The sequence below is a fragment of the Pleurodeles waltl genome, chromosome 2_2 (assembly GCF_031143425.1).
Source record: "Pleurodeles waltl isolate 20211129_DDA chromosome 2_2, aPleWal1.hap1.20221129, whole genome shotgun sequence".
Taxonomy (NCBI): domain Eukaryota; kingdom Metazoa; phylum Chordata; class Amphibia; order Caudata; family Salamandridae; genus Pleurodeles; species Pleurodeles waltl.
Genome location: NC_090439.1, coordinates 997,205,422 through 997,229,382, shown reverse-complemented (window position 1 = coordinate 997,229,382; position 23,961 = coordinate 997,205,422).

The following is a 23,961-nucleotide window of genomic DNA, read 5'->3' as shown; positions in this document are numbered from 1 at the left end:
ACCAAGGCACTTATTACAAGGTGGCGGTCGGAATGCTGGCGAAGCAGACGTTTGACCGTGGTGACCACCAGGTTGCTGCCGGTCAACATCCTGGCGGTGCCCACGGTCTTAATCCCTGGTGATAACGAGTCCCCTCTCCGCCTGCTTTTACATGTTCCACCTCCATGCAAAGGCTAGCGGAAACGGGGTGCCGGGGAGACATGGGCAGTGCAGGGGCCCCCATGGACAGCCCCATCGTGCTTTTCACTGCCTGAATTACCGGCAGTGAATAGCACGACAGGTGCTGTTGTACCCGACGCACCGCGCCATTGCCGTCAGCTCGATTACGAGCCAGCATCAATGTTGTGGTCTCGTAATAGGGCCAGCGGGCAGAAAACCAGAATGGCAGTACATTTAAGGTTCATACAGCATTGATTCCAGTCGGGTTACAGGCACCAGTCACTTTGAAGCTGAAACAAGTTATATCACTCTTACAGACTCAGGTCTCTAATAGCAGCAAGGATGATGTTATGAAAAGCGTTATCCATAAAAACAATGACACTTCATAATGCGAGTCACAAAACAAAATCCATAGCAGCAAGAGTCATCTGGCACAACACACACAATATCACCAATTACTCTCCAGAAATATTGCTTAAAGATTAGTTTCACAAATATATTGGCAATGCAATGATTTTTCATTTGTCCCTTACTATCAGCTTGGCAGTCTCTAAAAATGTACCCTTTTTGTCTCAAATACAAGGTCTTGTTATTGTCAAAATGAACTAAATTCCTAAAAGAGAAAATACTATTCATGCCCTGAAATACCAGCTTTTATTTTTTAATACATATGGGCTTTTTCCCCACACATAAGTCTGTCAATTCCATCAAGCACTCACGTACTACTGCCAAACAAGGACAAATTCTGTCATGCATCGTAGGGTATCACCATTCAATGCAATAAATACATGTAATGTTTCAGAAATTCTGATATTATGTGAGGAGTGGTTATCATATTGACAGGTTTTCCAGTAATATGTGAAGGATGTTAACAACATGCTATAAATGACTATCATGCCAAGGGTGGCATGAGCATACTAAGGATGCCTTCCATATGGCAAGAATGCTCATGAATAATGCCAGGGCCAACATTAAGCCACAAGTTGGGATCATCACGCCACACAATATGCCAAGTAAATTCACCATTATGCAATGGACGGGCCCTATACGTCCAGAGGGACACCACACCTCACAGGTGGTTGCTTGGAAGGGACACTGACAAGCAGAGGGACACAGCAAATATCAGATACATTAATTTGCTCTCACATATACATACATCCAAAGAAAGACAAACACACACAGCTGCATTAGTGCCCTTATGGGGACACAAATAAAGGCATGCACACACACTGCTCTGTTTTCTGCACTTGGTCAGAATACCTTCTCCACTCTGTTCCAGTTCCTGCTGCTCACCACATATCAGACGATGATCACACTAATACTGTGATTGCCAGTGTGGGGCCTGAAGTATGATCAATTGATATGTGACTCGAGTTACTTGGTGACTAGTAGTACTACAGTCCCTACACTGGGTAAACACTGGACCTGACATTATCTGGCCAAACCATTGAAGCACTGGCATACAGCCCTTAGCAAGAGACCAGTGGACCACCATTTCATAGCCCTCACGCAAGCATGCATCTACGAATCAGAGGACATGGAGGACAGAAACTAGGTGCAGAACAGGGTGTGGACTCTTGACAAATTTGTGACTACAGAGCCTGCCCTCCTCCTGTGACCCTATGGAGCCCTACACATTAACTGGGCAGAAACAGACAGAGGAAATACCCTGTTATGGTTCCTAGACGCATGCTTGCGTAAGAATGATTAATCCACACTATTATTGCTTATATGCGGGAAAATTTACAATTTATCTAGAGATTGAAATAGGAGAGGTCCTGAAGAAAGCCCATTGACCCAGAGGGGCTGAAAGTAGGGTTGACACATGTCGACCAGTGACTTGTGGGTCATAGAGTACCCTCAGGAAGCCACCATTTTACTTTGCTTTTAATCTTGCCAAAAGTACTCAGAATTATAATAGTTGAGAGGAACCGGCAGGGATTTCTAATCATCTGTACCTAGAATCCCATAGAACATAAATGCTCTGCTAACAATTCGCATGAGCTCACCCACTCACTAGGTACAGTGGGGGAGGATCGATGATGAAGCATGCCACGGGTGATACCTGGGGGTGAGGCTCCTATAAAATAACCTGAGAGATTTCTAGGGTCTTCCAATTGCCATCTTTCAGGGGATAGAGAAGGTAGTAGCACCCCTCTTATTGTGGTTGGATTAGTTCTAGGGAAGCTGAGGGTAGGCTAAGGAAGGTGCTTCTCACTCCCTTTTAATTTATAGATTCCAGGGAATTTCACCTAGAAGGAAGCATGCAGGTGCCAAACTGTCTACCATTTATAGAGTGAAATACAAGCAAGAAATAGTTCTTGACAGCTCTCAGCTCAACATAAAAGGAGGTATAATAGATAGCCACCAAGATGTGGAGTAGGGCACAGCTGAGTCACTCAGATCGAGGGGTAATATTTCTCCAGGGATTTCTTAAAGGACATCAGTCAAGGCCACTGAAGTGGTTTAGGGTAGTCTTTTGTGTTCAAAAGCACTCTGGTCTGGATGTAGACAACATTCAGAAACCACACATGGATGGAACTATTAAGGTGTAACTGACGCACAGGTGAGAAGCTACTACAAAGATAAGAAAGCCAGAACCGGCATATCCAAGTAAAGGGAGCAACAAATTTAGACTGCGTGCAATAAGGCTTCTCAAAGGATATCAGTGACCTTACTCTCCATATATACCATTCACAGGCAAATAACATCACATATACTCACTGGGAAGTAAATAGTTGCAGTTGTGTGAGGCTGCACGGATCCTTGGGGTCGACAGACATGTCACTAAGGGATACAAGTAAACATGTCAAAAGAGGTCTCCGCCTGTGTCAATCCATCAGATCGTGTAGTCCACACTTAGCCAGTGTGTGTGTGTACCTTCAGCCCAGCCCTGTCTAATGCTCTCCTAGACTGCAACAAAGTCATTGTGAAGCAATACTCTCGTCCCAACATGCCACATCATAAGATAGATAGATAATTATATAAATCATGATTTAGGGTAGGTGACTCATGCCAAAACAAATGCCACGTCTGTCATGGGTTCTGCAAGGGAAAGGAACTGTGTTCAAGCAAATAAACAAGAAACAGATTTCAACACAGTACAAAGAAGGGACAAATCCTGGTGGGAGGGGGGGCAGCAGCCATGGAGTGAGAGGTTGCTTAGCTACTGCTCCACTTTAATGCTAACACTCTTTAGAAACTTTGGGGCATGTTGTAATTGCAGTATCCACATTCACAATGAAGAAAGATATTCGATGCGGTTGACACCGGAGGCAAGAGGACTATGTGAGTGAAACTGACATAGGGGATGCTGCGGCTATTATTGAAATGCACGGCCAAGAATGCACCATGCCGCAACCCTAATTAAAAAAATACAAATTTGCACTCATCATTTATGTTTCATTTTCTTTGCTCTTACCTAAAACGTAGAGGTTCTGCTACGTGCATCTTTTTGTTACTATTTATTATTTTTCACAATACATAACTATTTTCATTCAGCACATATTTCAGACTTTCAGATTAGGAAATGACCATTTGTGTTTGATGCCCCCCCAAATGTTTACCCTATCTACTTTCCTGTTTTTATAGCTCTGTGCACTTTAGCCCTGAAAACTAGGATTGACGTACCTGTGCTACCCTTCAAAACAGTGGATCCCAACTTGTGGTCCGGGGACCCCTGGGAGTCCACGAAGCCTCTTCAGGGGGTCTGTGACTGCTGAGAAAATTAAATATTGTTAATAAATTAGGTCCCAGCTTTCAGTAATGATTCAGTGTGGGGGTCTCCGGATTCCAATAATGAGTTAGTAGGGGTCCCAGGGTTCCAATATTGATAAAGTGGGGGCCCACTTTAGTCAAAAAGTTGGGAACCACTGCTTTAAAACATGTCAAAATTGGCTTAACCATGACTGGCACAATTAGGTTTCCTAGGAGGCCTTAGTATATGGTGTGAATATACACCCAGGGCCTGGAAGGCTAAGTACCACTTGCGGACTGCAGCACCTATTGGGTCATCCACTACAGTAGCAGTGAAGGAAACTAAAATTCAGACCTACTCTGTGTAGCCTGACAGCAGTAACCTTAACCCTTCTACATGGAACTGTCACAATCACTCTTTCCACAGGTCAGAAATGTTTTTTGTAAAATATTAAGTATGCCACACCCTAAGTACACTTTGCTGTCCACAAGGTAGGGTGCATAAAATGTAAGAGTGAGACATATGTGAAATTTAAAATGGCGTGTTCTTCAAGTGACTGGGACTAAAACAACATTTTCACTGGTCAGGCCACATAGGAAAAATAAAATGATAGATCATACATGTTAATGCAAAACCTTTGTCCTGTACCATCTACAGATCCCATTCAAGGACTTTGTTTTATATGTAATACAATAAAGACAATCGTTATTAAATATATTACAGATATAATGTTTAAGAAGTTGCACTTCCCATGCCTATGCATTCAGAGGGCTATTTAGCATTAGCCTCTGCCACCTCCAAGCCTGTCCTCACCAGTTAATGAGGTGTGAAGTTCTTCCAAGGAACCACACAGTTGGCCACTGTGATTGACAGGTCCACCTGATTAAGCAGTGAAGGCTCCTCTGATCTCAGCAGAAGGGTGGGGTCTGCTATCCATTTGGCACAAGGGCATCACATCCTGTCTAAAAAGTCTTTATGAGCCAGATGTACAATTTTGGGGCAATTGAAAGGAGGCAAAAAGCATGCCAGGACAGTTCTTGTGTACCCACCATCTATGTGCTGAGGACCCTGGTCTGTCTCATGATTTGTTGTGGGTAAGAGGCCTGCGCCAAATTCTATTTTAGTGTTAGATATTGAAGGACACTGGTGATTGCTCAATGACTCTTCCAAAGCAGCCTGCACTCAGAGCCCATTTTAGTGTGGCTCTAGACTTTTGTTACCTTGAAAGTGCCCTGGAAAATGGCGTTTGGGGCCTGTTTGTAGTAAGGTTAGCAGAAACTAGCAAAAAATTGGGTAAGGTTGCTTATTGGAACTTTCACGCCAATGTTTAGAGAGTACCCAGGAGTCACCATAACAACTTGCTGGTGCCAGGCACAAATGTGGCACCCCCAAGGTAGCATTTTGAGAACACTTTCTGGACGTGCAATAGAAAAGAAGAGAACTTGGCTTGCTGTCTGTGACCGAAAAGGAGCACTGAAGAACTGGATCTGCTCCCCTTTGTACCCAGGAAACTTTGAGAAACATTTCCTCCAGAGCTTCCGGAGGACCTGTGGGAAAAGTATCTGGCAGCTTCACAGTGTCAAATTGAATTTCAGCGCCTCCAAAAAACTGATGAAGTTCCTATCTGTGTTGGGCAAGCGTTCAGCAAGAACTCTTCAAAGCTTCATAGCTCAAGTCGGACGAATTTCCTTCATGTATCTGGCTTTTGGTTCCACAGCAGTGCCTGCTCAAGGATGAATTTTTCTTCTCAAAAATTGTCAAAGGCCCTTTCTGCATGAACACTTAAAAACTTTTTCTAACTTTTTGACTTCCAGAATTGTGGTATCTGACCAGAGTTCCTTTGTGGTCAGCCTCAAACTGTGTCCATTCTTATGCTTCCGTAGGCCATCACTGACATTTTGGACTTTTGGCGCAATTTGTAATTAACACCTTAAAAATGTATATCTATGGTTTCCTTTATTGGATTTTTGTTATTTTGATGTAATTCAGTTTATAAAATGTTACTCCTTGTTTCAGTTAATCTTGATACTGCATAATACTTTACACACTGCTGTAAGTTAAGCCTGTCTTCTCTGTGCTGTAGCTACCAGGGGGTTGAGCTGAGCTTCATTTAGTGACCATGACGGTTCACACTGACGAGTTATTATTTCTTGAGGTGGGCAGTGGCCCATCACAGATAATTCAATTTCGTACTTCCAGTATATAGAAAAGCACAGAGGACATTGCATTCATTGACTTGCTCAATATGTAATGCCTTATAAAGTATCATGAACCTCAATTTCCCCTGTCACTGTACTACTATTGAAGCTTCATTTCACACCATTGGTCATTATCCAGAAAGTATTAGAACATAAATTTAATGGGATAGATTCTGCAAAGCTTAATAGAAGCGCGATCAAGGGATGTGGGACTAGCGCTGTGAGTTGCTAGCTTTTAAATAAGACTGGTTCAGCCATTACAAATCACAAAACAGTTCTGCATCAATGCCACTCTGCTTACAACTGGTTATTTCCTTACAATAAACTGTACCTTTAGCAAACTACGAGACTACTACCAGTAACTGACATTTAATTCTGGGATATTTTTGAAAGTGCTGGTAAAACAGCACTTATGGAGAGGGGTGTGGGGGTATGGTGAGGGAAAGAGAGGAAGATTTTATCATAGAAACAAACATGCCTTTTTGATGTCTTTCTCTGAGTAATAACTCTAAATCAACTTAACTTGCTTATGCTGATCATTGTGTCAATGGTTTTGGTATAAACATTTTTGATTGATTCAAGGGCATGATATTTTTGTGCCTTATTGAATATTATGTTCAAATGATTTTCACGTGATTGTTGTTTTTTTCTGAGATATTCATAACCCAGGTTCACCTGAACAATTGGGTCGTTCTTGTTTTAAATTTTCTTACCTGACCACTTCACCTTACGCTCAGGGTTTTGTCTCCTAGGCGAGGCTCCACTTCCACCTGGCCCACTGGTGTGGTGTGCCACCCCAGCCCTTACATCAGTAGCCCCTGCACTAAAAATTTGTTGAACAAGAAAATATTTTTGGTCACTTGTGCTTTCCAACACAAGTACAGACCAGCTGTAGACCTCACCATCTTAGGTTGCCACAGACATCTAATAAATGTGGTGGAATATTTTTTAAATCTATCAATATCTTGCCTGCATAGCTACCTTAGGTAGCTAGCACCATTTTTTTTTTTGGTCGAAGCATATCAGACAGCACAACTGTCTGGATGCAAAGAGATATTGGGGACATGTCAAAAGCTTATCTAGTAATGCATTCTGCCCAATGTTTACCACTGGATATATGGTTTGTCTCTCACATTTGCTTGCTATTTGCGGCTGTTTGTTTTAATCATTTTGTCTTTGTTCCTCCAGTAGAGCATAATCTGTTTACTCTCTTCTGATGGCTCCCTCTAATTTTCCATGAGTTTTCACTTTTGTGAAACTCTTTTTTTGTAAAGCGGCCAGGCCAATACCAATGCATGCTTTTCCAGCTGTCTTCCATGTATGCCTCTCTGCCCCCGTGTTCTGAGTTGTTTTGCTCCCCTGTTCTGCTGTGCCCTTTCCAGCCCTCCACTGTCCTTTGCTTTCTGCCTCCTCCCACCCTCTGTTGCTGTTTGCTGTCCCCATCCTCTGTGCCCGTTATTCTTTAATCCACCACCCTCTTTGCCTTTTGTGCTTTTTTTGCCCCTGCAGCTTGCCAGTTTCTTTACTTCCATCCCGCGCCCTCTGTTGCTTCCCACCACCCATGCCTCCATGTTGCATCTGCCCCGCCCTCTTGTTTTGACTTCCTCACCCTCCTGTTTCTTCCCCTCACCACGGGCCACCGTGATTCGACCCATGTCAACCGTATTGCTTGTGTGCTGCACTGAAGTCTTTCACCCGTGTCTCTCCTTTTGCGCTTGACTCTCAGAAAATTTGATGATATCTGGATCTACTGCATCATGGAGCAAATGACCTACATGACTTTCGGATCAACTTTGCTGGGAGCAAATTATGCAGCTCCACTTCTAAAGGGGCAGGGTGCCACAAAGAGCCCTAGACCTACAATCACATTGTGTTACAGTGGAGGAGGTCAGGCCCCCAGCTTGTCTTCACTGAAAAGCGCCAACCCCCTGTGATGTGTAATAACAGCTGAGTTCCTGCCCTCCCAAAGAAGCTGCAGAGCGAGTGCCTTATAGGAGCAAGGCGGTCGCACCTTCTTTATGCTCCTCAAGTTTTAAATTTGACTCCAAGGCCTACAGTTTTATTACATCACAACTTTTAGGACTTGCCTACAACAGCTTTGAGACGTCTGTAGGCAAACGCCTGTTGTGGACCACAGCTTTGCAAATGCTTATTAAAGACAGCACTGCTTATTTAGCCTTAGTCAGAGTGTGCTTTTTAGGTTACCTGTATATGCCTTTTAGCAGCTGTTAATCAATAAATAGCATTGTTTAAATATCTGCTTGTCTGGATATTAATAGTCTGATTTGGAGGTGGACACTAACTAGACATCTGCCAAAACATAGACTATGTCTCCTCTACTTGCCGTGCCCAGTATAGAGAGTGGGCCAAGGTGATGTTCCATATGCTCCACCATCGGGAAGACCATATGTAGGAGGCTGGCCTGGTTTGTAGTGGGTACCTTGGGTACTTACACCTTATACCAGGTCCAGTTATTCCTTATTAGTGAAGTAGTAGTGTTCTAGCAGCTTAGGCTGATAGAGGTAGCTATAGCAGAGCAGCTTAGGCTGAACTAGGAGACATGCAAAGCTTATGCAATACCACTTATAGTTACACAGTACTTATAAACAAGTAAAGACAATACTCAGTGTTACCAAAAATAAAGGTAGTTTATTTGGGTGACACAGTACCAAAGATATCTTAGCGGCAATACTCCTTCTGGAGGTAAGTATTATACACAATATATACACTAGACACCAAAATAAGGCAAGTAATTAGACATAGGATAGTGCAAACAATAGGAAATGCTATAGAATGCAATGGGAGAAAATAGGTCTAGGGGCATCACAAACCATATACTAATAAAGTGGAATGCAAATCACCAATTCCCCCATAGACAGGTGTAGTGTGTGCAGAATCGCTGGGAGAGTAAGAATACAGTAAAGGTAAGTAAATTACCCCAACCCAGAGCCCGGAAAAGCAGGAGTAAAGTACTGCAAGTTTCCTTAGGACACACTACACCTCGTGATTGGGATATTGCAGTAACCAACCGAGTCTGCAAACAACAACTGCTGGATTCCTGGACCTAAAGACCTGAAAAGAAGTCCAGAAGTCGAAAGAAGTTCAAGGAAGGGCACAAGCCCCTGCCAACCCAGAAGAGGGTGCAAAAGAAGAGGGTGCAAAAGAAGAGTCCCCGGTCGGACGAAGATTGCAGGAATGTATCCTAGGACGATGCCAGCGGATTCCTGTGTGATGCAGATGTCCCATGACGTGAAGATGGATGCAGATGTGATTTTGTGTTGGAAGTCACCAACAAGCCTTCGTTACGTCAAAAGTGCGTTTTGCATCAAAATGGCGCTGGCTGGACTCAGGAGGGACCTGGAGGCCTCAACTCTGTGTGAGGAGGAAGAGGGGTCTCTCAGCACTTTAGAGAGCCCTCAGGATGCCAGACAGCACCCACAGGATTCTCAGGACATATGGACAAAGGAGGTGCAAAATGCGGTTGGTGCAGCTCAACAAAGGAAGGTCCCACGCTGCCGAAGGACTACTCAGCGAGTTGAGCGTCGCAGGATGGAGCGATGGGGACCTGGGCCAGGCTCTGCATGAAGGAATTTTGAAAATAGTGCACAGAGGCCTCACTAGGTGAAGACGACGCAGTACACCGGGGTAAGGTCGCTCTCAGGGAAGGCAAGGTCTTACCTCCTCCAAATTGCGTCAGCAGGACCTCAGAACAGTCTATGTCGATGGGGTCCACCCTCAGTGTCCTCAGGAGCATGTTCGTCGCTGTGAGAGGAGTCCAAGGGTACCGATCGTCGTCTTGGAAGGTGCCCACAGGCGATTTCTTTAGACCTTCTGGTGCGGGATGAAGACAGGGGGTCCTCAGAGCGTGCACACCATGGAAACTGTTGAAGTTGCTGGCTGGAGCTGAAGTTGCAGAGGAAAAGTATCCCTTGTGGATACTTTGTTGCTGTTACAGTGGTTCCTGGAGCAGACTGCGGTTGATCCGAGTTCAGAGGATGAAGTAGTAGTTGCCTGAAGGAAACTTGCAAGCAGAATCTGAAGAGAACCCAAAGGAGAGACCCTAAATAGCCCTGAGAGGGGGATTGGCTACCTTATCAGGTAAGGCCCTATCAGGAGGGGTCTCTGACGTCACCTGCTGGCACTGGCCACTCAGAGCCCCCAGAGTGCCCCCACACCTTGCAAAACAAGGTGGCTGAAGTCTGGGACACACTGGAGGAGCTCTGGGCACCACCCATAGGGTGGTGATGGACAGGGAAGTGGTCACTCCCCTTTCCTTTGTCCAGTTTCATGCCACAGCAGAGCACAAGGGGTCCCTGGACCGGTGTAGACTGGCTAATGCAATGAGGGCACCATCTGTGACCTTCAAAGCATTTCCAGAGGCTACCCCTTCACAGCCTGTAACAGCTATTTCCAAAGGGAGAGGGTGTAATACCCTGCTCTCAGAGGAAATGCTTTGTTCTGCCTTCCTGGGACTGGGCTACCCAGACCCCAGAAGGGCCGAACCCTGTCTGTGAGGTGGCAGCAACTGTAGCTGCAGTGCAAGCCTCAGAGAGCTGGTTTGGCAGTATTGGGTGTCCATAGTGGAGCCCCCAGGATGCATGGAATTGGCTCCCCAATACCAGATATGGAATGGGGGGACAATTCCATGATCTTAGACATTTTACATGGCCATATTCGGAGTTACCATTGTGAAGCTACATAAAAGGTATTAACCTATATGTAGTGCATGCATGTAATGGCGTCCCGCACTTGCAAAGTCCCGGGAAATGGCCCTGAACTATGTGGAGGCACATGTGCTAGTGCAAGGGTGCCCTCACACTTATTAACTTTGCACCTAACCTTCAGCAAGTGAAGGTTAGACATATAGGTGACTTATAAGTTACTTAAGTGCAGTGAAAATGGCTGTGAAATAACGTGTGCGTTATTTCACACAGGCTGCAATGGCAGGCCTGTGCAAGGGTTTCTCTGAGCTCCCTATGGGTGGCAAAAGAAATGCTGCATCCCATATGGATCTCCTGGAACCCCAATGTCCTGGGTACCTAGGTACCATATACTAGGGACTTATAAGGGGGTTTCAGTGTGCCAATTGAAATTGGTAAATGAAGTCACTAGCCTATAATGACAAATTTAAAAGCAGAGAGAGCATAAGCACTGAGGTTCTGATTAGCAGAGCCTCAGTGACACAGTCAAGCACTATACAGACACACACATTAGGGCATACACTATGAGGACTGGGGTCCTGACCAGCAGGATCCCGGTGAGACAGGCATACAGGTAAAAATGAGGGTAACATGCCAAGGAAGATGGTACTTTCCTACACCATCGTAACCGCATTAAGAAGACACAAACCATTGCCAGTCATGTCTCATCTAAATCATTCTTCCAGATACTTTAATAGTGTTATTTCATAAAGCTACAATCTGTCCATAGATTAGCTTAATAACTTGCAGCAAAGAAGCTGAAGTTGCAAACTGAGTGTGCAAGATATTGGTCAGTAGATTTGTCTTGGTCTCTGTAGTATGGAACTGGATAACCCACCCTCTCATGCTCTGTAGAATACTACTGCAAATGAGACAAGTTCCTCAGTGGGTGGCACTGAGAGGGAGTACAATTCTGTTTCGGGCGAAGTATCTAAGCCACTGGTATTCTGTAAGTCTAAGCAGAAGCCAGCATCGGTATAACAGGGAGCAGTAAATTGACCACCTCCTCTTTGCCATCCTCATTATGTTAAAAAATCTTGAAGTCTTTGAACAGCATCAGTATCTAAACCAAACAAGGTCTCCCACCTACAATAGTACTAGCCAGTGGCATAACGAAGCTTAAGGCCACATCCGCACCCCCTGCACCCATTCAGGGACCTGCTACCAGTGCACAGTGTACTGTGCTGAGGGGTCCCCCTGGAGCTAGGGGGGTCCCCCCCACACCAGGGGGCTGTGAGAGCCTCTGTTATGCCACTGGTACTAGTGCTGCAGCAGAGGCTATAGTTCATCTAAATTTGGAAGCTACATCTGGATAATCTTGTACCAAGACAATGGCCTGATGTGGGTTGACTGATTACAGATCAGACAGGCTTCAGGGTCGGATCTGGGATAAGGGCTATTGCAATGGGAGCTAGAGTGGTAGTAACCCATAAGTCATTCAGTCAGGAGTGGAGGCATGGGCTGTTTCTGGTAGAGGACTGGGGGCAGGTACAACAAGGTTGGTTGGACCTGGGGCAGCCCCATGGGGCTCGTAAGCTCTTCTGAGGGGTTGAACAGCATTCCACAACGCTGCATCATGGTCTCCATGATAGCACTGGAAACACAGGGCATCTTGGAACCACCTTCAGGATGGGTTTTGAGTCAGATGATGGAAGAGGGAGTCAAGTAGTTTGAGTGCCGACTGTCTGACTCTCCCCGTGCGCCTGTGGAGTGATTGGAAGGAGATGGATGCATTTGTGCAAGACAAGTCTGCCCATTTCGTCTTCGACTTATCAGAGAGTGGTGCCTCCAAGTGGGACTAGAAACTGTGGCGGGAGAGGAGCTGGGACTGGTCTGCTGCTTGGAGCGCAACCTGCATTGTTTCTTGTGCTCTGTGACGTACAGCTTCGTCTGTTGCTTCTTGATGGGTTTTAGAAGCATCAGTAAGTGTTAGAAATGGGGTTTCTGGTTGGCAGTCAGGTTACCCCCTGTCCAAGCAAAAGCCCTCACTCTAGTCAGGGTAAGTCACACACAATCCAAGATTATCCTGTGTCCACCCTCTGGTAGCTTGGCACGAGCAGTCAGGCTTAACTTAGAAGGTAATGTGTAAAGTATTTGTGCAATAAATCATACAATACCACCATATAGCACCACAGAAATACACCACACAGTGTTTAGAAAAATATAGAATATTTATCAGGATAATTGTAGGTCAAAAGAATAAAGTTGCAATGGGAAATTGTAGAGCTATCACTGAAAAGTGATATAAAGTGTCTCAAGTCTTTAGAATATAAACAAAGTCTCTTTCAAGCACAAGTACCTGGTTTGGAGTGGAAAAATCTCCTCAGAGGGCCACAAAGGAAGAGGTGCGTGGAAAAAGGGTGTGTGCGTCGATTTCTCCCCAGCACACACAGACTTGCGTCGTTATTTTCCACGCGGGGAAGTCGTGCGACGTTTTCCGGCGCGCGGACAGTCTCTTTCTGTGGGTCGCGGGGATTACCAGATGTCCCGGGTCTGTGCGTGGATTTTCCTGCTTGTTTTCCGGCTGCGCGTTGTTCTGCGGGGCTGCGCGTCGAAATTACGATCTCACGGCAGGCGTCGCGTCGATTTCTCCTCTAGAGGTCGGGCGGCGTTGTCCTTGCGAAGCCGTGCGTCGGATTTCCGGTCGTCCCAAGAGCGTTGCGTCGATCAGCATCGGTGTGCGGCATTTTTCTCGCCGCGGAACAAGCTGTGCGTCGGAATTTTTGGCGCACGGAGCGTCCAAGTGAAAAAGAGAAGTCTTTTTGGTCCTGAGACTTCAGGGATCAGGAGGCAAGCTCTATCCAAGCCCTTGGAGAGCACTTTCACAGCCAGACAAGAGTTCAGCAAGGCAGCAGGCCAACAGCAAGGCAGCAGTCCTTTGTAGAAAGCAGACAGGTGAGTCCTTTGAGCAGCCAGGCAGTTCTTCTTGGCAGGATGTAGTTTCTGGTTCAGGTTTCTTCTCCAGCAAGTGTCTGATGAGGTAGTGCAGAAGCCCTGTTTTATACCCAAATGCGCCTTTGAAGTGGGGAGACTTCAAAGAGTGGCTAAGAAGTGCACCAGGTCCCCTTTCAGTTCAATCCTGTCTGCCAGGGTCCCAGTAGGGGGTGTGGCAGTCCTTTGTGTGAGAGCAGGCCCTCCACCCTCCCAGCCCAGGAAGACCCATTCAAAATGCAGATGTATGCAAGTGAGGCTGAGTACCCTGTGTTTGGGGTGTGTCTGAGTGAATGCACAAGGAGCTGTCAACCAAGCCCAGCCAGACGTGGATTGTAAGGCACAGAAAGATTTAAGTGCAAAGAAATGCTCACTTTCTAAAAGTGGCATTTCTAGAATAGTAATATTAAATCCGACTTCACCAGTCAGCAGGATTTTGTATTACCATTCTGGCCATACTAAATATGACCTTCCTGCTCCTTTCAGATCAGCAGCTGCCACTTCAACAATGTATGAGGGCAGCCCCAATGTTAGCCTATGAAGGAAGCAGGCCTCACAGTAGTGTAAAAACGAATGTAGGAGTTTTACACTACCAGGAATTATAACTACACAGGTACATGTCCTGCCTTTTACCTACACAGCACCCTGCTCTAGGGGTTACCTAGGGCACACATTAGGGGTGACTTATATGTAGAAAAAGGGGAGTTCTAGGCTTGGCAAGTACTTTTAAATGCCAAGTCGAAGTGGCAGTGAAACTGCACACACAGGCCTTGCATTGGCAAGCCTGAGACAAGGTTAAGGGGGCTACTTAAGTGGGTGGCACAACCAGTGCTGCAGGTCCACTAGTAGCCTTTAATCTACAGGCCCTAGGCACATATAGTGCACATTACTAGGGATTTATAAGTAAATTAAATAGTCCAATCAGGTATGATCCAAAGTTACCATGTTTAAAAAGAGTGAGAGCATATGCACTTTAGCAATGGTTAGCAGTGGTAAAGTGCGCAGAGTCTAAAGGCCAGCAACAATGAGGTCAGAAAAAGAGAAGGAGGAAGGCAAAAAGTTTGGGGATGACCCTGTCAAAAAGCCAGGTCCAACATAACCCCCTTCCAGCCTAAAGCCAGGGTAGACTAATCAACACTCTGATGGACTTCCCTGCTTAAGGTGATAGAACATGGACAATGGCCCACTACTGCAGGGGCACTCGCCAGTTCTACGCCTTTCTGAACTCAGTGAGACTTCTTTGTCTATACTCTCTGGGGCCACTGATCTGGCCCATGGGGAACCCTTCTCATCACCTGAGGACCCCATCTGTAAAGCTCCTGACTTTAATTTGCTTACAGATGCATCCCAGTATGCAGACAGTACCACCATGGCCAACAAAGTGATGTGGCCCATTCCATTCCTTGGGTCTGACTTCTGTCCCCAACCCAGGGAAAACTCTGCCCATAAGGACAGAAACCAACAGATGCCACTGACAATTGTCAGTGTTATGAGCCAGGCCCCCGACCATCCACTGCTAGGTGGAGACCCTGAGGGGGGCCGTTGGCTGAGCTTCTCCTCCAACTGGGGGGCTGGTAGGGAGCTCCCAAGGGAGTCCTGTAGCATCCCAGAATGGGGGGCAGTAACCCCAGGGGTTTTGCACCCCTTCTCCACTCTCACCAGGTCAGGGTCCCTGATACTGGTCCCTCAGCCCAGGGTCTGTACCCTGAGGCTGAACAGAGGACAGGGGTGAGTCCTTCCTCACCATGCCTCCCCATCTGGGCTTACATACCCTCCTCTGGGGAGTGGTACTGCCAGACATCTGAACTGTCAGGGCACCCTCGGGAGTCGACCCTCTCAGCTCTCCTGACACTAAGGGAAACTCATTCCCCAGAATGCAGTCAATGGGCAGCTGGGGACTAACTATGACACGCCTCTGGGTCACCTCCCCACCCCACTCTAGGAACACCCGGGCCATGGGGCGGAAGAAATCTTCCCCAATGGCTGGAGTCACTCTATACACCTGTCCGGTGTACTGCTCTGGTGACACTAGTCTCTCCACAATCATGGTAAGACTAGCCCCTGTGTCTCTCAGAGCGGTGACTGGGACCCCATTCACTCCCACCTGTTTACCCTCTGAGTCCACCTCCCAACTAAAGGAGATGAAGGCATGGTCTATGACCTGCCCCTGGGGACTACATTCCCCTAAGGCCACATGGGCCAACCCTGTAGAGGTCCGAATATTGGATGAGTTCTTTGGACAGACAGAGTCCCCCTTCCTGTGTCCTAGCTGTGAACACTCAAAGCAGCGGGGTTGGGAATGGGATGCTTTGGGCCACTGCCCACCAGAACCCCCACCCTGTTTCTCAGATGGGGTATGGGAACCCTTTCCTCCCCCTTACTCTGGGACTCGTCTGGGTCATCTGTAACCTCCCCCTCACTTTGTCAGGGGGAACCGGAACTACCCTTCTCGGGGTCACTCCCAGATACCTTTTTGGACACTCTGGTACTTGCCCAGAGGTCCGCCTCCTCAGCAAGCTTCCTGGGATCAGTCATCTTACTGTCTACCAAGTGCTGGCGCAACTCTGTAAAAGTAGTATTGAGCATATGCTCTCTCAGAATCAGATCATATAACCCTTTATAATTATCTACTTTGTTGCCCCGCACCCATCCATTCAGTGCCTTACTGGAAAAGTCAAAGAAATCTACCCAGGTTTGTGTGGTTTGTTTGGTGCTGTCCCTGAACCTCTGACGGTATCCCTCAGGGGTCAGCCCAAACTTGGCAAGTAAAGTGGCTTTTTGGAGTGGGTATGTGTTTTGATCAGGTTGATCCAATGTGAGAAGTGTGTCCCTCCCCAATGGCGACACATAACCCCACATAGCTACCCCCCATTGCCCTTCAGGAACCTCATGAGCCCTTAGTGCAACTTCATAAGCAGCTAACCATTTATCTATGTCATCTCCCACCACAAAACTGGGCACCACATTTTTGGGTATACGAACCTTCTTTTCTCCAGCAGGTCCTGTCAGTATGCTGCCACCATTATTGCTGGATTCAGACTGTCTCGCCTTGATCTCCAGCTCCTTGAGACTCAGTTCATGAGCCAACATAGTTTCTTTTCAGCCCAAGCTCTCTCAGCCTCCACCTTTTTGGCTGCTCTTTCAGCTTCAGCTTGTTTGGCTTCTCTTTCAGCTTCAATTTGTTTGGCTGCTCTTTCAGCCTCAGCTTGCTTGGCTTCTCTCTCAGCCCTTCTTTCCTCCTGTTGAGCCTCAATTTTCAGTTTTGCCATTTGCAATTGGAACTCCCTTTCCTCTCTCCTTTCCTCTGCGGTCAGGCTTTGCACAGAGACACTGCTCCCTGGTCTGGAAGGGGGCGCAATTGCAGTGGTAACATCATCCACAGATAGCAACAAATCCTCTGAGGGGCCATTTTCTTGCTCCTCTTCCTAATCATTCTCTTCTAAATGGACTTCTGCCCAGGCCCTCAGCGCCATTTGAAAGTCCTCCTTTTTGGAGGCCTCTTGGGTGGGTACCCTCATTGCCCTGCAGAACCCTCTTAGCTGTTTGACCGTATATGTATCCAACAGGACTAGGTCAAAGTATCCCATTTGAGACCCAGTCAGAGACATGTTGAGTGAGGATTTAGTTTTTGAAAATTGTCAGGAAGAACAAAACGAAATTTTGCAAAAAGAGATAAAAATCAAGTTGACCTTCAACTGTGGGTAGGTAGTGAAATACTTAGCTACTGTATGTCACTGCACAAACACAAGTCCTATCCTCACCGCTGATCACCAATGTTAGAAATGGGGTTTTTGGTTGGCAGTCAGGTTACCCCCTGTCCAAGCAAAAGCCCTCACTCTAGTCAGGGTAAGTCACACACAATCCAAGATTATCCTGTGCCCACCCTCTGGTAGCTTGGCACGAGCAGTCAGGCTTAACTTAGAAGGCAATGTGTAAAGTATTTGTGCAATAAATCATACAATACCACCATATAGCACCACAAAAATACACCACACAGTGTTTAGAAAAATATAGAATATTTATCAGGATAATTGTAGGTCAAAAGAATAAAGTTGCAATGGGAAATTGTAGAGCTATCACTGAAAAGTGATATAAAGGGTCTTAAGTCTTTAGAATATAAACAAAGTCTCTTTCAAGCACAAGTACCTGGTTTGGAGTGGAAAAATCTCCTCAGAGGGCCATTGCCTGTCTCATATATCCTGGCCTATCCAGAGATTTCATTTATCCCTGACATAAGCATCTAGTAGCGCACTGTAGGTCATTGACTGCCTATCTGCTATTGCAGTGACTGAGCAACAACTGTAGTACAGCGGATGTTAGGGGTTCTAACTGATCTGGTCCCAACAAAGTTCTGATCGTGGTAGCCAGGTCACTGTGTGTCAGAAATTGTCCCCTAACTATATCATAGTGCTTCCTAATCTCTTGGAAGGTCAAGGTTTTGTGCATGTACAAATCACTCATTACATAGGTTGGCCTCTCTCCAAGGACTAGCTTTGATCTGCCACCCTACAGAAGGCTCGGAGTGCTACACATACACAGTGCTACCCGAGCCAGCAACCCAAAGGTGGGGGGTAAATCATCAGGTCGAGGGTCCTGCAACTCCCTGTTCTCTTCATCATGCTTGCCCGTTCAGGATTGGGTGCGTCTGAGAGCCAACGCATGTGCCATTGCACTTGTGGCTCTTCATAATAAAGCTCATAGCTGGGGGCCCCAAGCCCTCTCCATTTTAGGAGGCCATACAGTTTACATGATGTGTCACTATTTTCCTATCGATGCCCCAAACTAAGTCGGAAAGCACAGTGTTTGGATCTTGGAAGGTGCGCCTGGGCAGGAAAACGGGTAGTGCTAAAAAAATGATATAAATATAGGTAACACCTGCATTTTGTCTATTGCCACACTGCCAGAGGGGCGAGCAGCAGGGATCTCCAGAAGGCCTGGCCCACACCAGCCACCACCAGCTTCAAATTCCCCTGTACAAGATCATCATTGGAGTAATATATATTAACTCTCAGATATCTACATGTCTCAAACTTCCACTCCAGGCCTATGTTTTTGGGGGGGGGGGGGGGGGGGGGGGGGGGGGGAAGGGGCTCAGGCTCAATGTCTTAGAGCCTTTTAAGGGGGAAATGGGCAATATTACATCCAGTTTTATTTCAGGCCAGAATGGATAGCGAGTCATTGAGGGCAGTATGTTGCAGCGGATCAAGTCTTGGGACTGTTAGCTTCTCAATACAGTCTTGTAATTAGAAGCTTGTCAACATATACCTTCAGAGGACCCTCCAGCCCTTCTGCTGCCTCGTACAGGGAGCTGTAGTATTCCAGAAAGCCTTTATTAATTTTGGCCAGCGTGTTAAGTATGTCCCCCTTCAAGCATCTGATAGCGCTCACTTGAGATTGAGGAGCATCCAACTGCAGAAGCCAGTCCAGCAGTCATCCCATCTTATCACCATCTGTGTGTTGGTTAGCCGCATATTCGCATGATCTAATCTCCCCAGCTTGACAACTAAGGTCTTGGAGTCCTTTCTAAGAAGTGTTATATTGCCTTTGCTCCCGGCAGCCCCTTCCTGCCTGCACCTCCCGTACAGGGCATTCCAGACCCAATATCGGAGTGCATAATGGTACTTTCATGGCAATGTTGGTTTTGATGCAAAGGCCCCCTATTACTGTCTTGAATGGATCCCACTCCACTCCTCTTTCTGATGCAGTCCACATTATTCTCAAAGTAGTGATTAATGTGTGTGCCAATAGTTTCTTGAAACGTGATGTCATGTAACACTTGAGTAACTTCCATGTACGTATCAGTGTGCTCTGTCTATCCCTTTGCACCATTGTCTTAAGAGGGCTGTGGTCAGAAACTGTGTGGACAATGCTTTGGTATAGTATAGTCCCATCCTCTACCACCAGCTAACCAGACTTCTAGGACATTTGAGCGACTCCAGGCCCCATCGTATGCCATTGCTGCGGTGCTGCTGTTTAACGTAGATAAACATCCGAATATTTATCCTAACTCCCCTCCCCAGGTCAAAGCAAGAACAAGCCCATGACCAAATATAAACTGCTGCAACCTACAACACAAATCATTCCATCTGCAGCAAGAGCGTGCGTCAACTAGTAGCAATCAAAAGATTGAGGTTCAATCTAGCCTCATCCACGCTACATCTACAATGGGCTCTCTTCCTTTAGTTTAGAGACTCTCCCTCCCCCACTTCATCCACAAGCGTTCCCCAGTGCCCTAGCATTTGCCCCCGAGCATATCTGCTTCCTGTCCACTAAGAAAGGATATAGCTCCTAGTTCATGTCATGATCATCAAAGTGAGATCGGGTCCCGATTGTAAATCTAATGGAATGTCCTCGAAGGCGACCTCCAACTTCCTCTCTGGGGAACCAGTTGTGGGACTGGAAGATCCCATGTCTGGACCACTGCCCCACTCAAACTCTGCTACTGCTATGGCTTGCTCTCTCCCCGCTTGGAGTGGTGGATTGCTTAATACAGACAAAATATTGTTGGGCGGGTGGGCAGATGCCATCTTGGCCACAACCTATACCAAAAAAAAATAAAAAAATACCCTTCTTGAAAACATACAAGGCAGGACATAGAATGTAACAGCCTACATTTCACACATTCATTTACATGAATAAATAAATATACAATACTGGTAAACATATTTCTTTACAAATAATCACTTATTTTTATCATCACATATTTTTGTTTTGGAGGATCATGTACGATCTCTGTGGTGGTTACAAAGTAATGCAGCCAAAGTATGTTTTGCCCTGGTTAGTACTATATGGCTAATTTGCTTAGGTGTTTCTCAAGTATTCTATACTTACACTACTGGTGAAGTACCAAGAAGACAGAAGCATACAGGCACAACATAATACTACAAATATTCAATGAAGGCGATAGTAGAACATTGACAAGTCTCCAGGCCTATTGTGTTTAAAAACAGTTTTCTGTCACTCCATGCTTTTCCTGTAAAATTGCTTCTCTATAATTATCAATCCAGAAGGTGTTTTGGCCTTTCTTTGCCAGTTTAAATGCTGCCGCCAACTGGTGCAGTCACAAAGATTTCTACAGACTCAGCACATAATCTCAAAGGCAGCAGGGGGAGATATTGAACAAACTATAATGCAGATTAAAAGGTATACACTTGTGTGCTAGTGTGAGTGAAGCAGATTTCTATAAAGGCTTCCAAGAACATTTAATGAGATTAAGGTCTTAAACTTAACAGTCAGAGAATATTAAATGCATTTCACCCGATACACTGTAACCACAAATTTATACAAGAATCATCTGTTCTGTTTGACTTTCTCTACTACTGTTCTGCCTATGGCCTTCTAGTAGTGCTTCCTTTCGATTGTTTTTGCTATTTTCAGACAGATTTACACTTAGGAGACTACAGAATAAGATAAATAAGATCAGCAAATTAGGACAGAGTGCACGGATGGTTGAGCTATTAGGAGGCATGTAGCTTCACCAGCAGATACGTTCCTGAGATAACTATAACTGGTGAATTTCTGTGGGCTTGTCCGTTCAAAATGGCATGTTTTAACTAAACATTTTACTTAACTATAACATAACTTTAACCTTTGGTTTCTTAAGTGAATTTCTGGTCTTTTTTGGTTTAACGAAAAAGTATTATTTTATTTCCATACCTCACGCCAGCCCCACACCACACAGGGCCTGCAGCCAGGCCCTGCATCCTACCCCATGCAGGCAGCCAAACCCACGCCGTGCACAGCTTTTGCCAATAACCAGCATGGGGTTGGATGGAGGGCATGCATCCAACCCCTCGCCAATGGCCAAACCCACGCTGTGCATATCCTTCAGCCAGACCCTGCACTGAACCCCCGCTGGTGCCCAACTCCCTAGATACACAAGTCGTGAGCAGCAAGGGGCTGGGCACAAGGTCTGGTGCCCAGAACCCTGTGGGATAACATGGCTGAATATAAAGGGTGTCAATTTAAGTAAGGCAGAGTTACTGACTTTGTCAAAGGGTCAGCATACCAAAATATAAAGAATAGGCCTATTAGATTTATGAAGGTGTCAGAATATTAACATATATAAAGCACATGTATGGTCTTTGCCAAAAAATGGCAAATAATTTTAATAAAATGTATATTTCATTAATTCACCCAATTCAATGTTTAGTAACAGTGATCTGTCATTAAAAAACATAAAAAACAAAGCTTTGTTAAAAAATATACCATCAACAGGTCTTTAAGTCTTTTTTAAATATTGTTCAAGCTACTAAGTGCAGCTATAGAACCAAACACAAGGGTGCCCTACACATTAGCTGAAGAGCATAGAGCTCCAACTAGGAGTGTTTAAAAAAAAATATGTTAATCTCTCCTGCGGTCATGAATGTAATGATCCAGGAGACTTACAGTTTTTTAAATGTTTCTGGCAGACTGCTGCACTCCCCCCAAAAAAACATTACAGAAATGCTTGGTGGTGCCCTGGTACCCTTCTAGGGACACTATGTGGTTCAGAAAATATGGTTTAAAAACCATCATAGGGCATTATAGGGCACTCCTAACGAGAAGCAGTTCATAATAAATGAGCAGCCCTGGCCACTCATTTATAACTCATTTTTCTAATTTATATTTTGGGGGTCCTGGTGCCCACCTGGGACCCCCCACAGTCCACGGCCTCAAATGCCAGCATCAATTCTGGTAGTAGCTGGCAAGTTATTATATATATTTTTTAAGTATTAGGGAGGATAGTGTTGCCCCGCCCCTCCGAGCCCCTCCTGAACCATTACTAGCCCAGAGGACTCATTATTTCAGGCCTGAAATTAATTTAAAGGATAGATGGGCATACAAGCCTTCTCTCTGAGCTTTCACAGACTGTATGAAAGGGTCACAATATCAAAATATATAAAGCAGATGTATTGTAATTTTCAATGACATTAATATTTCATTAATTCACCAAGTTCAATGTTTAATAAAGGTGATTGTCATTAAAAAAATAATGAAGCTATTTAAAAACAAAAAATTCAATCCTTTGGGCTTTGAGCCTTTAAAAAAAAACGTTTCTATCTACGAAGTGCAGCTACAGAGCCGGGGACAAGGGAGCCTACAATCCGGCTGAAGAGCATAGAGCTCCAAGCTGGGAGTGCTTTATAAAATATGGTAAGCTCTCCTAGGGTCATGGCTCTAATGGCCCAGTAGACCTACTGTTTATGTAATGTTCCTGAGGGGCTGCTGCAATTCTTGCACTCTCCCACATTAAAAAATGCTTGCGCTTCTAGGGACACCACCAGGCTTGAATAAAATGTTTTAAAAGCAATCACAGGCCAATATGGGGCTTTCCTAGCAAGGAGCAATTAACAATACATGAGCAGCTCCTGTTGCTTATTTATTATTCATTATTTATATTTTGGATGTCCTGGGACACACCCAGGACCCCAGCAGCAGCCAGCCTTTATTCTGGGAGCCGGCAAATCATTTTCTTTTTTCAATATTGGTGAGGGAGGTGTGTGGCACCCCTACCCAAGTCAATACTCCCCAGAGACCCCATCCCTTAGGCTTGAAAATAAGTTAAAGGAGAGAGGGGCATGCACTCTCCTTCCTTAGGCTTCACAGGCCCTAGGGACCCCATCCCTAGGAGCCCTATTCTTTTTTTAGGACAGGAGGGCACACAGCACTCCTCCCTAAACCTGGACAGGCCCAGGAGACCCCATTTCCTGGCACCATATTATCTTTTAAGGGGAGAGGGCATGGCCTACAAGTGACACCCTCGCCGTGCACTGCTCATGACCTCACATATTACATCACAAAAGATGCTCTATGACATCATTAATAACATCACTGCAACATCTGAAATTACATTATTGATGACAAAACTGTGCATGGCAGGGACGTCATTTATAGTTACTTTAGGTCAAGAGTGATAGTTACTATAATAACTGGTCAATTTCAGTTGTTCTGTCTGTTTAAAACGGTATGTTTTAACTGACATTTTCACCCAACAGGTCACAAAACACATTTTCCCCATTCATTTTTCCATAGGACCTTTAGACATGCCTACAGCCCAAACCACTGAACGGAATTACACCAAATATGGCATAAAGCTAGATTCTGTCCCTCGGATCACACTTCTTGTGATTTTGTGTGAATCTGTTCAGTAGTTTCTGAGAAATGTAAGGCTAAAAAATATAGATGTATAAGGATGGAGATCCGTTTGTCAATCCGCAGATCCACTGTTTGTCAATCCGCTGATCCATGCACCACAGGAAGAATCTGATTACCTGCTTGCAACCTGAGAAATGTT